This window comes from Agelaius phoeniceus, chromosome 17, assembly GCF_051311805.1.
Source record: "Agelaius phoeniceus isolate bAgePho1 chromosome 17, bAgePho1.hap1, whole genome shotgun sequence".
NCBI classification, from domain to species: domain Eukaryota; kingdom Metazoa; phylum Chordata; class Aves; order Passeriformes; family Icteridae; genus Agelaius; species Agelaius phoeniceus.
In genome coordinates, this window is record NC_135281.1 from 1,641,639 (window position 1) to 1,657,146 (window position 15,508).

A 15,508-nucleotide genomic window follows, 5' to 3' on the forward strand; every position below is an offset into this window, starting at 1 on the left:
TTCCTGGTTGGATTTCTGTAAGGATTTGAAGGCTGGCTTTCAGCTGGCTAAGTTCCTCCCACATCTCAAGGCTTCATTCCCAGGGTGGAGAACAAGCCACTGGGGCAGCTTTTGGAAGTGGCCAGGGGGCAATTCCCTGATTCCAGCTCCTTTACAAGCCCTGCCCTGGCAGCCAGGCCTTCTCTGTGGCTCTCGTGGCCACACCATGGCCCTGCCCCTGCAGACAGGGCTGGGGATGCCGTGCTCCAGGCTCAGCCCAGTCCCTGCTGGAGGCAGAGGGAGATCCCTGCTCATCACCCTCAGCACCACACTGTAACACATGCTGAGGTCACCACAGCGACTGCAGGAGTCTTTCAAAGTCCTCTCTGCCATCTCATGGAAAATCTCAGATCCACACCCCATCCCAGTGCAAACCCACTGATCCGCTGTCCCTGGGCATCCCTCTGCACTGCTGTGCCCCACCCAGGTGCCAGGAATGCAGCCAGATCCTGCATCTTCACACCACGTGGCAAATGCTACAGCCATGGGATTTATTTTTCTATGGATGTATTTCAGGCTTTACTGTAAAAAGGAAAAAAAAAATTAGCTTATTAAATGACATCCAGACAATCTTTTTATTAAGACACCCAAATATTCTTTCATCTGTGTTTGCACTAAGTGAAAACGAAACCATTTTTATCAATAGACTTGTCAGCAAGTCTTGGGAAAAGGGTAAAATTAAGCCATGATTGCAAACCTCTTGTTAATATGAGCATCTGTAATGCCCTCGAAATAGAAGGAAACTAAACATCAACTCAGTAAAATCAGGGGAGAAGCAAATTAATAAATTGCTCTTACAGTACAGTGGTTGTTCTTCATTGAAAAAATCCACAAACAGGTTGATCTCCTGCTCTGTGTCAAAAGGTGCAAAACTCTTCTCCTTTCAGCACCTTCCACCCCTGCTGCTGTAAGCTCAGCCCAAAAGACAGCCCAGGTGTACCAGCAGTTACCTGCACTGGGATCTTTCTTCCAGTCAGTTATGTGTGCTGTTAAATCTCTGTTTCTTACTTATGGCACAGCCCAGAGATGTTCTGCTGGATTTACCAGGTCAATTCTGAAGTCTGGTCACATAAAGCTGTGGCAGGGAGAAATAAACTCAGCACATCTTAATTCAAAGCCTGAAGACACAACCTTCATGGAAAGCAGTTTGCACTGCTGAGAATAAATCTCTATCTCTGCTCATGTATAAAGATCTAAGAATAAATTATTTCATAATGTTTATCCTTGTGTGGAAGTCTTGTATCATTCATTACATGCTCAGGATAAGCACCTGAGCTCTGAGCTGCTCTCCTGACTGGACAGGAACACTCTGAGGTCCTGCCAGAGTGAATTATTACTCTTCCCCTCCCTGGGCAGTGTAGGGTCATTTCCTACAATCCATTGCCCAGCCCAGCCCCACTCCTGTGTGCCAGATCCCTCCAAGTGTCCCCAGCACTGTCCCAGAGGGACATCCCCTGACAGCTCCTGACAGCTTCTCCCCACGCCTCCGCTCTGCCCAGCAGATCTCCCAGAGCTGGGGCTGCTCCAGAGCCTGGGCCAGCAGATTCCACCCTCCTGCTTGTCTTCCTCGTGCTGCTCCAGCTGAAATCCTTGCTGGAGGAAATTCCAAGCAGGAATTGCAAGGAGAGCCCCCCACCCACCAGGGGGGCAGAGCTCACCAGAGCTGGCCTGGGCACAGCCTCCCCACCCTGGCAGCGCTGGGTTAATGGGTGGGCACCAGCAGCTCAGGAGTTCTGCTGCCCAGCCTGAACCCTTCATTTCATCCCTGAAAGATTCTTATTGCACTACTGTAAACTGTGCCCCTTCCCCATGGCTGGGAACGCCGACAGGCTGCTTCAGAGAGGAGATCAGCTCTTTGGATTTCCACCCATAAGGATTTAGGTGTTATTAATACTGTTGGGAATGGCATTTTTTAATGCTAAATCAGTTTCAGCTTGAGCCAAGGAGGCCAAGTATTGTAGGCAGCACAGAGAAGGACTCACAGGAAGGATTCACACAAGTTAAGGAGGTTTTTTGAAAAAAAATAAAGAAATCTGTGATTAATCTCCTTAATGCAAAGAGCATTTTCTGGGACGTCAGTTTAATGACTCAACACTTCTGCCGCAATGTCACAAAGTCCCTCCACTCATCCAGCTCCTGGAGTCCAGGGAATTTCTGGCTTTTATTCAGAGTCAAAAGTGCTGAACCCCAGTGGAAGGCAAATAGCTGGAGAAGGCAATAGAAGTCCCCCAGGAAGGCATGCAAAGGCACTCAGCAAATCCCCATCCTCAGGGCAGACAGGTTTTGGAGTCCCATCCCCTCCCTCCTGTGCCTACACCAGGCTCTCTCCATCCTGAGATGAACCAACACTGGCACAGGAGGGCTGGGAGGGCACCAGGGGCAGGGCCAGGGCTGGGTGAGGGCAGAGCAGGGGCTGGGCTCTGCTGCTCATCCTGGCCACGGTCTGGCAGCCACGGGGGATGGGCAGCGAGCACTGCCCGGGGTGTCCCAGGGCTGCTGCACCGCCCGAAGCCACCCCACGGTGACAAATGTCAGCCAGGCCTGGCAGAGCAGATGGACAGAGGCTGGGAAGCAGATGGAGAGAAGGGAATTTGGAGCTGATTTGAAAGGCCCTGAAGTGCCTCGTTAGGAAAACACATCCAGGCATGGACAGAGCAGCCTGCAAAGGTGGGGAGGACAGGATGTGAGAGGAGCGGCCATGCACAGCCTGCTCCTGTCACCCATGGGGTCAAAGGACAGCCAGAGCTCCGAGGGTCACCACACACCTTCATTCCCACGGGATGCAGACCCAGCTGGCAGCTTCCTCAACCAGCCACAAACTCCAAGCAAATAAATCCAGGAGAGGCTGGGAGCCCCCTGGGGTTCCCTCACGCCAGGATTGCAGCCACCATCCCGGTGTCTGTGCACTGCCTGTGCCCGGAGTGGGGCCCAAGGCACAGCCCTGCGTGTGCCCACACCGGGCTGTGCCCGGGGCCAGGCACCAGCAGCTCCTGGGTGGCTTGGCCGGCTCCTCCTCACCCCCTCCATCACCTCCCTGGCACCTCCCGAGAGAGGGACGGGATCTGGGGACAGCGGGGAAGAGGAGCTGGGAGCAGTGGGAGCGGGTTGGGTGCCTGTGCTGGTTTCTACACCCCTCTGCTGGGCAGCCAGCAAAATCGCTAAGGAATGTGGCAGGAACCGCAGGGAGAAGCCTAGCAGGAAAAGGAACAAAACCAACATGTTTCTAAAATAAAAATGCCAGGGGGAAAAAATCCCAACTTCTTTAATTCCCAGTGTGGAAAATCACCACCAGCACTGTGGCCAGACAAACTGAAGTCTGTGTGAACATCCTTTGGCCCAGCTCTGCCTGAGGAGACAGAATTGATCTGAGATTTTCACCTGAGGAATCCCTGAAGGAAAAATAAGCTGGAATCCTTGCCTTGCTGCTCCAGATGTTGGGTGTCTAGAGGACCTGCATAGGATCCATATAAAAAACCATCATTCATCTTTTATATTCTTGTAAGGCAGCAGAGGCTGGGGATTTGGGCTTGGATACATCAGTTTTTAGTCTAAGCTCAGGCAGAGGTTTCCCACATGTTCTGTGACTTTTCTGTTGTGGTTTAGTCCCAGCTGGAAGCTTAGCCCTGCACAGCCACTCACTCGCCCCAGTGGGACAGGGGAGAGAATCAAAATCAAGGAAAAAACTCATTGGTTGAGATAAGGACAGTTTAATAGGGAAGTAAAATCCACACACACAACTAGAATAAACCAAGGAATTCATTCCCCCCTTCCCCAGGGCAGGCTCAGCCAGACTCCACCATGGTAACATCACTGCTGGGGAGAGGAGCAGAACAGCCCCTGGCTGTGCCAGCCCTGCTCAACAGTAACTAAAACATCTCTGTGTTATCAGGATTTTTGTTTTCAGCACAAATCCAAAACACAGCCCTGTTCCAGCTACAGGGAAGAAAATTCACTCCATCCCAGTCAAAAAAAGCACATTCCACCCTTTATTCCATACCAATTACATCATGCTCAGGTCCAACAGTACCCACACAAGCTCATTAACCACCAGCCCACTTCCCATCTTTTGATATAATACACAGATATCATTCCCCTAGTGTTTGGACCACTGTGTAAAATGTGCACAAAGTGAGCATTGAGCTCATTTAGTCCATGCCTTTGGGCTCCATGGCATGGTGGTCACTCAGGGCTGGTGTTTGTGGGGAGTTACTGGGCACCCAAGGCAGCCCAGGCCAGGTCAATGCTGCCCTGCAATTGCTTCTTGTGCGGCTCCTCCACTGCTCCAGGTGGTCCCTGCTGTAGTAATTCCATAACCTGCAACTCAAAGCCTGGGTTGCAACAATTTAAAAATATTTCCATGGCAATCTCCACCTCTTTGGATCTGATTATCGGGTTTAACACTGCAGTGAACTCTTCCCTCCTTCCCTGCCCCCGCTCCAGTTTGGATTTAATTTCAGACTGGAGTCCCTTAGGGGTGTCCCAAGTGGAGCTTTATCCATGAGCCACAGTCTCCACAGGGATATACCTGCTGTGGCACAGATTTATCCAGAGCCACAGAGCTCTGAGTTGCACCTGCTCCAGTGTGGCCTCATCCAGGGGCTGCAACATCTTCAGAGACACACCAGCTCCAGCATGGCATTATCCACAGCCATGTTCCCTTTGGGAGTGGCCTGCTCCAACAGGGCCCTAGCCCTGCCTCCATCCCTCTGGGTGTGCTAATCCATGGGCACACAGTTTCAGGTGCTCCAGCATGGCCTCAAGCACAGCCAGGGATGTTTAAGGTGTACCTGCTGCAGCATGGACTTATCCCACAGCACCAGATGCCCTGAGATATCCCTTCTCCAGTGTGGATTTATGCCTTTGGAGGCACAGCTTTTGCAGGATGGACATGCCCACAGCCACACACTTCCAGAAGTACCTGTCCTGGTGTGGAGTTATCAGACACTTTGGGGTGTCCTGCTCCCATGTGGACTCATCCCCAGATCCCTGTCCCTTTAATAGAGAACCTGCTCCTGCACAGGCTCATCCCAGTCCCAGTCCCTTTAATAGAGAACCTGCTCGTGCACAGGCTCATCCCAGTCCCAGTCCCTTTAATAGAGAACCGCTCCTGCACAGGCTCATCCCAGTCCCTCTGACTGGAGCTCACCTGGGCTCCCAGCCTGCCCAGCACAGATGCAGCAGTGGTGCCACATCTCCCTGGCTGTTTTCCAGGTGTTCCCAGGCACAGCTCAGTGAGATGATCGGCGCCACAGCCAGCAGGGAACGCCAAAAGCTGCCACTAATGAGCCCAAGATTGCAATCTGAGCGTGAGCCGAGCCCCCGGCAAGCACAGGAGCTGCCAATTAACAGCTCAACAGCACTCACACCTATAGATCCCACCCAGCACATTCCAATCGAACCTGTCACTCTCCTCAACGCTTGGAGCCCCACAGCAGGCACCAAAAAGACTCCTGTGGGCTGCTGCACACACAGGCAAAGCAAAGCAAGGGATTAATTCCCCACTTCCCATGGGCAGGGAGGTGCTCAGCCATGCCTAGGACAGTCAGGCTCCATCATGGTAACAGGGATTTGGGCAGACAATCGTCATCACTCCGAATATCCCCCGCTTCCTCCTTCTTCCCTGGCTTTACATTATGGCCTGGGATGTCCCTGGGGTCAGCTGTGCTCAGCTGTCCCCTCTGTGTGCCCACTCCAGCTCCTTGTGCACTCCTCTTGCTGGGGGAGTGAGGAGCAGAACAGCTCTGGCTCAGTAACTAAAACACCCCTGAGTTATCAGCAGTTTCCAGCACAGATCCCAAGCACAGCCTACACCAGGCACTGTGAGGAGAATTAAGCCCACCCCAGCCCAAAGCAGCACAATGTTATTAACCCAGCAGTCTGCCAGCTGGGTCTAGACACTCCACATGGAGACACCAATTGATTTTCTGTATGTACCCATAGCAGAAGCTGACACCCCTTTCATACAGTCCCCAAAGTGAATAAAATGAGAAATTTGGGTTCAGAGTGCAATTAGTGCTTTTTGTGAGCATAGAATTGATGGCATTCCTCCTGTAGCCTTCTCAGGGGCAGGCAGGACCTCCTGCCTCCTGCCTCCTGTACCTGGAGTACAGAGAGAATTTTGGCTGGAGTCTGTGACCATGTTGGAAGTGCAATAAGTCCACAAAACATCAAATGGTGCCACTGGGCAGATGAACAAACACTTTCAGAGCCCAAGGATACCCATTTCCCACAGCATGTGTGAGCTCTAGCTGTACCAACACCCACTCTGAGCCATGCTGGGTGCCCCTGCTGACATAGAGGGCCCATGGGGGAATGAATGCATTGGCAGAAGAGAGAGCAGAGTCTGAGAGCCAGCACAGCCCACGTGCATCCCTGCTTGGCTGCTCTCCTGCACTGGCCACTTCAAAGACCAAGCCCAGAGGGGACCCACAAGGCATATGAGGACATTCCCTCACATTTTGCAAAGGAAACAGTGGGGAAAAGTCCCATTCCAGCAGTGCTGCACAGAAACAGTCACAGTCAGTTCAGCAGCTCTCTACATACGTGTCAAGGGGTCCCATTTTAAAACAAACCCAGGAGTCAGTGGCTGGGATGGCTCTCAAAGAGGTGCTAAGGCACAGCAGATGGATGAGCTGCTTGGTCAGCTCCTGGAGCTGGTAGTATCACCTGACTGAGAGGCAGTTTTAGCTTGTGCCATGACTGGATGCCAATAGCTTTTGGAACTTTAATGTTTCTACAGGGCAGAGGACTTAAAATCCTTAGGAATTTCAGCTGGAGAATCCATAGAAAAATCATTTAGTTGAAGCTCACTGATGTGCTGTGGCCTGTTTCTGAGACATTGCTTCTTTATCCCTTTGCTTTCTTCCCCCCATCCTATGGAAGAGAACATTATCCCCTGCAATGCTCCCCGATCCTGAATTTTGGACAGAAAAAGCCACATGCAAGAAGAAGGGACCCTTGTAGGCAGGGCCACACTTTCAGGTGCCATGGAGACACCTCCTGCCCTCTGCTCTCCCTCCATTCCCCACAAACACAAGGAAGATGAAGGTGAGACACCCAGGGAGGCTGGGAATGACCCCAACAGTGAAGCACCTCAGGAACACCTGAGCTGAGTTGGGCCATTTTGCACGTGGATCTTTCTGGTGTCATTGTCTAAGGGCTCTCCAAGAGGAGCTATGGGAAGATGGGAGAAAACCTGCCCATTTTGCCTCTGGAGCAGGCCCCACGTTCAGAACTGGGCTCCCAGTTAGAGAAGTGGGACAAGAACAGGGTGATGGGGGAAGGAAATGCAACAGAAATGGTCAGACATTTGACAGCAGCATCCTGACACACCAGTCTGGCAACACACAGCTGGTGGATAATAAATTCATAATTTGCACACTTTAGACTGTTTTCATGAGCCATTCCTATATGGCCATACCTGCTGCTGGAACAGCTGGAGAAAGAACATGAATTCAACACTGAAGGCTCCTCTGACAACAGATTATAAGAAATAATCACAAGCCAAATATTAGGCCCCAACAAGACAGAAAAATTACATTGATATTTATAATGCACTAACAATAAAAGGCCTGGGACATATGAAGCAGGCCTGTACCAGAGCTCTGCTTCATATGTCGCAGATTATGATTAATTACAGATTTGAACCCTTGTAGCAAGAGATCAGAGCCTCTTGCCCTTAGGAGGGAAAAAGATGAATGTAATTTCTTCTTCTGACACTCCTCCCTCCTTCCACTGTGGCACAGAAACACCACGATACTCATCTGTCTTCATTTCTCTTAAATGCCCAGGGGAAAGGAATAAAGGCTTGAACTACAGAGTTGCAGCTTCCAGTTGTGCAGCTCCAGCTGATTTGGTGGATCAAACCATAAAACTCACAGGTTTGGGCTTTATTCTAAGTCCCAGGAGCACACATCCCTCTGGGTGTGAGGAAAGCTGTGGATTCAGGGCTGAGCCTGTGCTTGTGGGTGCCAGGAACAGGACTGCCAGTCAGGGCTGTAAAAATGGCAGGGCACACAGAGAGAGGTCAGGCAGTGATCCAGAAGGATGGAGATAATTGGATCTTATCTGCATCTGCTCTGAGCACCCTCTGCCAGCCTGCCTGGACTGTGGGAGAGATGAGGTTCACCTCTGGTCACTGTGTCACTGTTTTACAGCCAGTTCTCGTGTTCCAGGATTTCCAACAGACCAAAAGAGAAGGAATAAGACAGCACAAGGGTGAGGCCATCCTAATTACAGCCAAGACTGATCAGAGAGGCCCCTAAATGGCCTTGGAATAGGGAGAGGTTTTGCCATTCACCTTCTGGGTCCCAGGCTGGTCCTAATCCAGGACCAAGGTGGGCCAAAGCTAGAGGAAGAAAAAACAATGTGAGAAACACATCACTGATTGTGGAGGACAAACACTGAAAAAAGGGCAGAGGATGTGAGAAGGAAACATTTGCAAATGTCTTAAGAGGGCACTGGAGGAGGATGTGGTACCGAGTGAGGAGGCAACTTGAAGACTCTGGATTCTTCCTGAAGGACAGAAATGGAAAAACAAAACAAAAGGACGAGATCCCAAAATGAATCCTCCCTCCCTTTCCCCTTTCCTTGTGGCCTCAGCAAATCTCACTCTGCTGCCACCTGCCAGAGGCCTTGAGGTGTTCCACCAGAGACAGCCACCACATTGTCAGGGCCCCTGAAGCCTGAAAGACACAGCAGCCAGTGCTGGTGCATCAGCATCCCATGGGACACAGGACTCCTCATGCTCTGCATATTCCAAAGGGCACACGAGGCCCAGGCACTGATGCTTTGGAGAAAGGGGCTCTGCCTGTGGAGCTGCTGTGGGGCCATGCTGGCCCAGCCCCAGGGAGGTGCCTGTGCTGAGATCCTGCTGGATCTGTTCACACACAGGAAGCAGGGAACTGTGTCTCCTTTTCCCATCTAGACACTCCCTGACCCAGTGTCATGGTTTGACACTGGCACAATGCCAGTGCCCCCATGTAGATACCTCCTCCTTGGTTTCTGCTGTGAGGTGTGACCAGGAATAAGCAAAGCAGGCTCCTACTTAGGAAAGAAAAAAACCAGAACTTTATTAACTACTCTACAACTATAGATAAAAGGAACATACACAGGGAAAATGAAAACCTTACAAATACATTTTGTCCTCCCCCCACCGAATTTCCAATACAATGCATCTATTCCTCAAATCACCAACTCTCGGTCCAGCACCACCCTTCAAACAATCAATCCTCAGTTCATCAAGAGGAGAGGAGTCCTTCTTGTACCATGGGCTTCCCCTGGAAACACAGCTGAAGCCTCGTGTGTTTCTGTGTCACTCGTGGCACCGCCCGGAGTACATCTGCCCTCGTGACCTCTTCCTTTCCATGTCCAGTGCTCTCACCACTGAACACGGACCAGAACTGCTTCTAGGGTTGTCTTTTTTTAAGGATGCTCTGTCCCGATCCAAAAAAGGCACAGTCTCTCCTTTGGGACACCTGTCCCCACAATCTCTCCTTTGGGACACCTGTCCCCCCCATATTTTTTCACCCCGTGGGGCCGAGGGGCAGCAACACTGAACCCTCTTGGTTCTGTGGCCATTGCCTCCCCCTAGATGCAGTCTCTGTATCACAAGGAACATGGTTCTGTCCATGGCTATACAAAAAGAGTCCAGCAAAAGCCACTCCATCATCTCTTCCCACTAGGATTCTTCTCTATTCTTCCACTATTTCTCACTCGCCCAGACCTCTCTCACACTTGCACATTCCTTCCTCATCTTCCACTCTATCTTCTAGGAGAGTCAATGTTCTGTAAAGTCTTCATTGTCTGAAAAGAGGTTAAAAGCTCTTACAAGCGGCCGGCTGAACCCCCCCTTCTTCTCCTTCCCAGCCGTGCTGCCGGCACAGGCACGCGTTTATCAAGTCTCAAGGTTACAGTCCCAGGCACCGGCTCTCTCTCTCTCTCTCTCTCTCTCTCTCTCTCTCTCTCTCTCTCTCTCTCTCTCCCGGGGGGGCTGCCTGATGGCTCCCGGTGTCTCTCTCTCTCTCTTCCACCCTTCCACCCCCGGGCTCAGGCCTACCTCTCCCGGCTACATGGCTTTTCCCCTCTGCCCACCCAGCCAGCAGCTGGGCTGGGGGAGAGACCCGAACTCTTTCCCGCCGGAAACCCAAGAGAGGCTCCCAGGGGAGAGCCCTGCTTTTAACCCCGTGTTCTCAGAGGCAGATCCATGTCCTAAATGGCCAGGTTAAATGCCAATATTAAAGCCTGAATATCCATTGGCCCAAAACACAGCATCCCAGAAAACACATTTCCTGTCAAACCACCACATTCCACCCTTCGCCTCTGAGAACACACTTTGTAAAATTATTAACAAAATTACAAAACACTTCAACACTTCTACAAAACAAGAAAACCTTAATCCCCAGATTTTTACTATCCATCTACCTTATCTCAGTACATGCTTTGTTCTTATTCTTCTTTGGTCACATCTCACAGCAGAAACCAGGGAGAAGGTATCTTCATGGGGGCACTGGCATTGTGCCAGTGTCAAACCATGACACCCAGCAAATGCACTCCTAGTGCTGTTTGTCCTTTCCTGATCTGTCTCACTCTAGTCTTGCTTTGTTGCTGACTGGTTTGGGGGTTTTTCTAACCTGACTTTGATTTTGGGAGTGGGTTTGTCAGGTTGTCTCATTACAGGAGAACCAATTCCCTCCTGTACTTCTGTTTGCCACCACCTGTGGTCCCAGGGTGGGCAGGGCCAAAGCCCAGCTCTCTGTGTGCACAAACCCAGCCAGGAAGCACAGGGCTGTGATCATTCCCACTCTGTACAGCCCTGAGCTGAACAGGCTGCATTTCATCCACCTCCAGGGCACAGCACTGGGATGTTCTCCCCAGAAAAGGTGCTGATGTAAACACCAGCTGAGGGCTCAGAGCTCAGAGGTTGCATGGATAGCACTTTTGCCATCAAGAATTTATTTTTCCCTGTTGGAACAGGGAAAGAAATTCCTTATACTGAGAGGTAGAGATGTTGAAATTAGCATCATCATCTATGAGAGAGCAGCTTTTATGGGCTGTGAAAACAGCACTGAAGGGCACATATTTGGAGAAAGGCAGTTCCTCAGGGCTCTGGTCCAGAAGAGCATCCATCTGCAGGGAAGCCCTTAAAACCAGGCTGAGTTTTCTTCTTTATCCTTGGACCTTAGTCCAGGCTTTCACACTGCTTTCACTGGGCATGGGAGGGTTTAGCTGCTCCTGTCTAATGGGGTTGTTTCCAGTGGGTCTCACAGGCAGCTCCATAGGTGCCAGCACAGACAATTCCAGATGAATGCCCCTATCAAGGTTTTTTAAATTTGTGCCAGGGAGTGATTTTCTGGGGAGAACAGGAGTGGAAAACAACAGAATCCAGCTATGGTGGGGAGAGGAGCTGTGGGACTAGGCACTACAACCTGTAGTTATCCCAAAGGAGATACAAATTAAATAATGGTTTTTTTTTTTTTACATTTTAAGTCTTTGGTGGAATTCATCCTTAGTTCTGCATATGCCCACTCAGTGCAATGGTGTTGCTGCCCAGAGGAGAGGCTCAGAGACACTGAAACACTTTAGTAATAAACATTTTTCCCACTTAGCAGTTTCTGAGAAAACTCTGGTGCTTCAGAGCTTGTTCTTCTACAGAACAGCTAAATGTGGAAAATCCGGACTGTGAGCTACATCCCAACACTTCCAGGAGAGCTTTTACTTCAGTAGGCTCAGGGAAGATACAACATCTCTTGTACTGCTCCTCTCTGTGTTGGGCTATTAAGGACTTTAAAACACTTTTTGAATTTTCTACACAGAGATGTGAAATGGCTAAATTTAAGTCAAAATATCTGTATATTGTAAAAACATCTGTATATTGGAAAAAAATAATACAGCAACTTGTAAATTACTTGCTGCAACTGCACACAGAAAACACTCCATGAATGTGTGAAACCAACCAAGCCCTTTCCACTGTAACACTGCCTGTTGCACTCATGAATTAAGCTTTTATTAAATGAAAAAAATTTAAGAGATTCTCACAGTTCTTTAACTCAAACTCAGGAGTTGCTTTGTTACAGATTCACCCAGGGCAACACCCTGGAAGGGAAGGCAGTGGTGGTGCCCTGGGCTGTCACAGACAGGGATTTTCCAGCATGGAAGCATGAGCTGAACACAAGCTACTTTTAAAGCAGCTGGGAAAAATCCTGGAGTAAAACTAAATGTGGCCTTTTTACTATTTTGATTATGTAGTATAAAATATAAAAATGTTATCTGCATTAGAATAGAAATGCTTATATAAAATCTAAATATTTAATGTAATACAATATAATAATTAGATTTATAGAAGTTTGGCTCCAATATACAAATCATAGTGTACACTACAAATGCTTTGAATATAAAGCCCAGCAGACTGTAACAGTGCATTTATCTACATATTGAGAGGATTTTTATCAACAGATTGGGAGAATTTTCCTAATTCAGACTGTTAAAGGGAAGTCAGGACACGCTCTTGCTGACTCCAGGCAGATGTTTGGGATTCTCCTGTGCAGCCATGCCTGGAAGGGACTCCACAGACAGAGCCCTTGGAGCAGCCCAGGCTCTCAGGTGGCTGTGACAGGGCTCTGTGGGACTTTCTCAGACTTTCCTTCTTGGCGGATCCTGTCTCTGGAGGAGAAGAACCAGTGCCTCAGGACGCTGGAAGAACAGAACCTGGCACTGAAAAATCGTGTGTCTGGGTTATTTTCTGCTCTTAAGCAGGCAGAGCTGCTCCGTTCTCAGCAGAGAAGAGAAGTGCAGGCGGTCAACACACAGGTAAGCTGTGCAGTGGCATCCTCTTCTCCAGGGACACACAACAGCACCTTTGCCTTGGAGGCCCCAGCCTCTTTCCCCTGCCAGCAGCATCCACAGCTGCCGTGTTCTGCCCAGGGCTGCTGCTGCACCCTGAGGCTGAGCCTGGATCTGGTGTCTGCTGCAGAAGTTTTCCCGCATCCTCTCCCGGATCCCAGCAGGAAATGTGGGAGGAGAAGCAGCAGCAGACTCCTCTGGAGCTTCTCTGTCCCTCTGTTGGCAGTGTTGTCCCAGACAGAGTTGGTGCCTGTGCCAGGCACTGAGCAATGTGGGGACACAGAGGTGGCTGTGGCAGGCTGGGCAGGGCACTTCCAGCACAGCCAGTTCAGCTGCTGTTCAGAGCTGCAGCCCAAGGATGCCCATTGCCTCCCTTTTCCTGTTTTCTCTCCATTTGTCTCCATTGCAATCCTTGCTTCTGTGCCTTCTGGTTTTGGGCATGATTTTGCCTGAAATAATTTCTCCTTTGTTTCTCTCCCTGCGGCCCACTCTGCTGCCTCAGGAGCAGCCCTGTCCCTGAGGCTGTTGTGTGCATCCATCTTCCAGGTGCAGGCCACGCTGCTGGCAGAGATAGAGAAGAGAGATCACCAGGCAAGTCAAGAGAAACAGCTGCTGGAAACGGAGGTGTCTGAGCTGCGTGTGAGGCTCCAGAGCTCTGAGGAAAGAGCAGAGGCCATGGCCACACAGTGTAAGGCCGTGGTGCTGGAGCTGAGGAAGACACAGGCTCAGAGGGACAATCTCAGAGCCCACAATGAGGAGCTGCAGAAACAGATGGAGGAATATGAGCAAGGTACAGCTTCTCCTCTCCCAGCCACTGCCCCATCTTGTCTCACCAGCGGGGATCTCTGATGCCCTGCAGAGGAAAAGGGCACTGGCCTGAAATGGCAGAGAGGGAAAAACAGCCAGCAGGAGATTTCTCCATCCAAGTGCCACTGAAAGCTTTCTCTTGAGAAAGGTGCTGTGGCTGGCAGTGCCATCTGGCCGTGCTAGGGCTGATCCCGTGCACAGCTGGTGCCTCTCAGGTGCCGTGTCTGTGCTAAGGAGCTGTAGCTGGATGCCTCAGCTCCATTCCCCCCAATCTCCAGGCCCTGCCAGAGCCTCCAGGCTATTGGCCTCTCTGGAGCAGGGCTGCACAGGCATCCCCTGTGCTTTGTCTCTCTTGGCTTGCTCACTCTGCACAAGGCCAAGAACAAACACACTCTCCTATGCCTCTGAGCCCTTGCCCCTTTCATTCCTGCCTTTTTCTGTGCCTGGAAGTTTCCTTTGTTTCTGTCAGCTTTGGAGCCTTTGTGGGCTTAGGGCCTGGCAAACACAGGCAGGTAGAGAAGACAGTGCTCTTGTCTCTGCAGGATGCACATCAGTTTGCCTTTGCTTTGCTTTTCCCCTTCCCATTTCCCCTTTCCTTTGCCCTCCCCTGCTGCAGATTGCGTGCAGGCAGAAGCCAAGCACATCTCTCACCAAATCGCCCTGGAGAAAGAGGCCACTAAAAGGCAGGAAGAGGCTGTGGCTCTTCGACAGGAGGTGGCATCTCTGAGGAGGAAATTGGAAAAGCTGGAGAAGGAAAGGAAGGATGTGCTGGTGAGATTGGCAGATGCCACAAAGTGCCATTTCCTAGTTATGTTTGGGCCTTGTGTTCATAGTTCTAAAGAGCATCTTTTCCCAGTTTAAGCTTTGTAATTGCATTCTTCTGAATAAGGAGAAGATGTTGTAGTCATGGCAAAGCCAGTTAATGCTGAGGCTGCTGATTTTCCTCCATGCTGGGTTTCTGTGCCCTTGAACCTTTAGTTCTCAATGTCCTCAGTGTCCCTACTGACATTGCATGGTTTGGGGAATTCCTGGTGTCCAAACCCATGTTCAGATTTCTAACTATCTGGATCTGGCAGGACAGGGGAGAGTCCCAAGTTTGCTGTTAATAGAAAGGTGTTTGGCCTTGGCCATGGGAGAGCAGCCAGTGGGGAGAGAGGAGAGGAAAGCCAAGGTCTGATCCCCAGCAGGACGTGTGCCTGCAAGGGGAGAACTGGTCCTGAGTGGCAGCAGAGAATGACAGACTGATCTGGCCATTGCTGCTCCCAGAGAGGGCAGTGGGGCTCTGGGGCATGGAGCCATGGGAACTCTACACAGGAGAGGTGGAAAAGCACTGCTGTCAGCCCAGCCCCAGGGAATGAAAGGCTGTGGCTGTTTGCTCTTCCCTTCCTCCCTGATGGAGAGCACATCCTCGTGGCACTGCCTGAATCCTGCTTAGCGGGCACTTGAAATCCTGGCTGCAGTTCTGGCAGCTCCTCCCCAAAGGAGCCCTGGAGTGGAGCTGCAGGAGGTCAGGCAAGGGCAGAAGGGAAGCTGGGATGGGCTGAGTGAGCTGGGAAAGATGCAGCATCAAGGGGGGCCCAGCAAAGCTCTGCAGCATCCCGAGGGGCAGAGAGAGAGGGGCGGCCTGTGCCTGCCCCTGCAGCAGGAGTCTGACCCCGGGGCTCTCTCGGATTGATCCCGTGCCGCTGTGGGATTGATCCGTTCTGTGGGACCGATCCCGGTGCTTTGTGGGGCTGACCCCGGTGCTCTGTGGGACCGATCCCGGTGCTCTGTGGGACCGATCCCGGTGCTCTGTGGGACTGACTCCGGGGCTCTGCCGGGC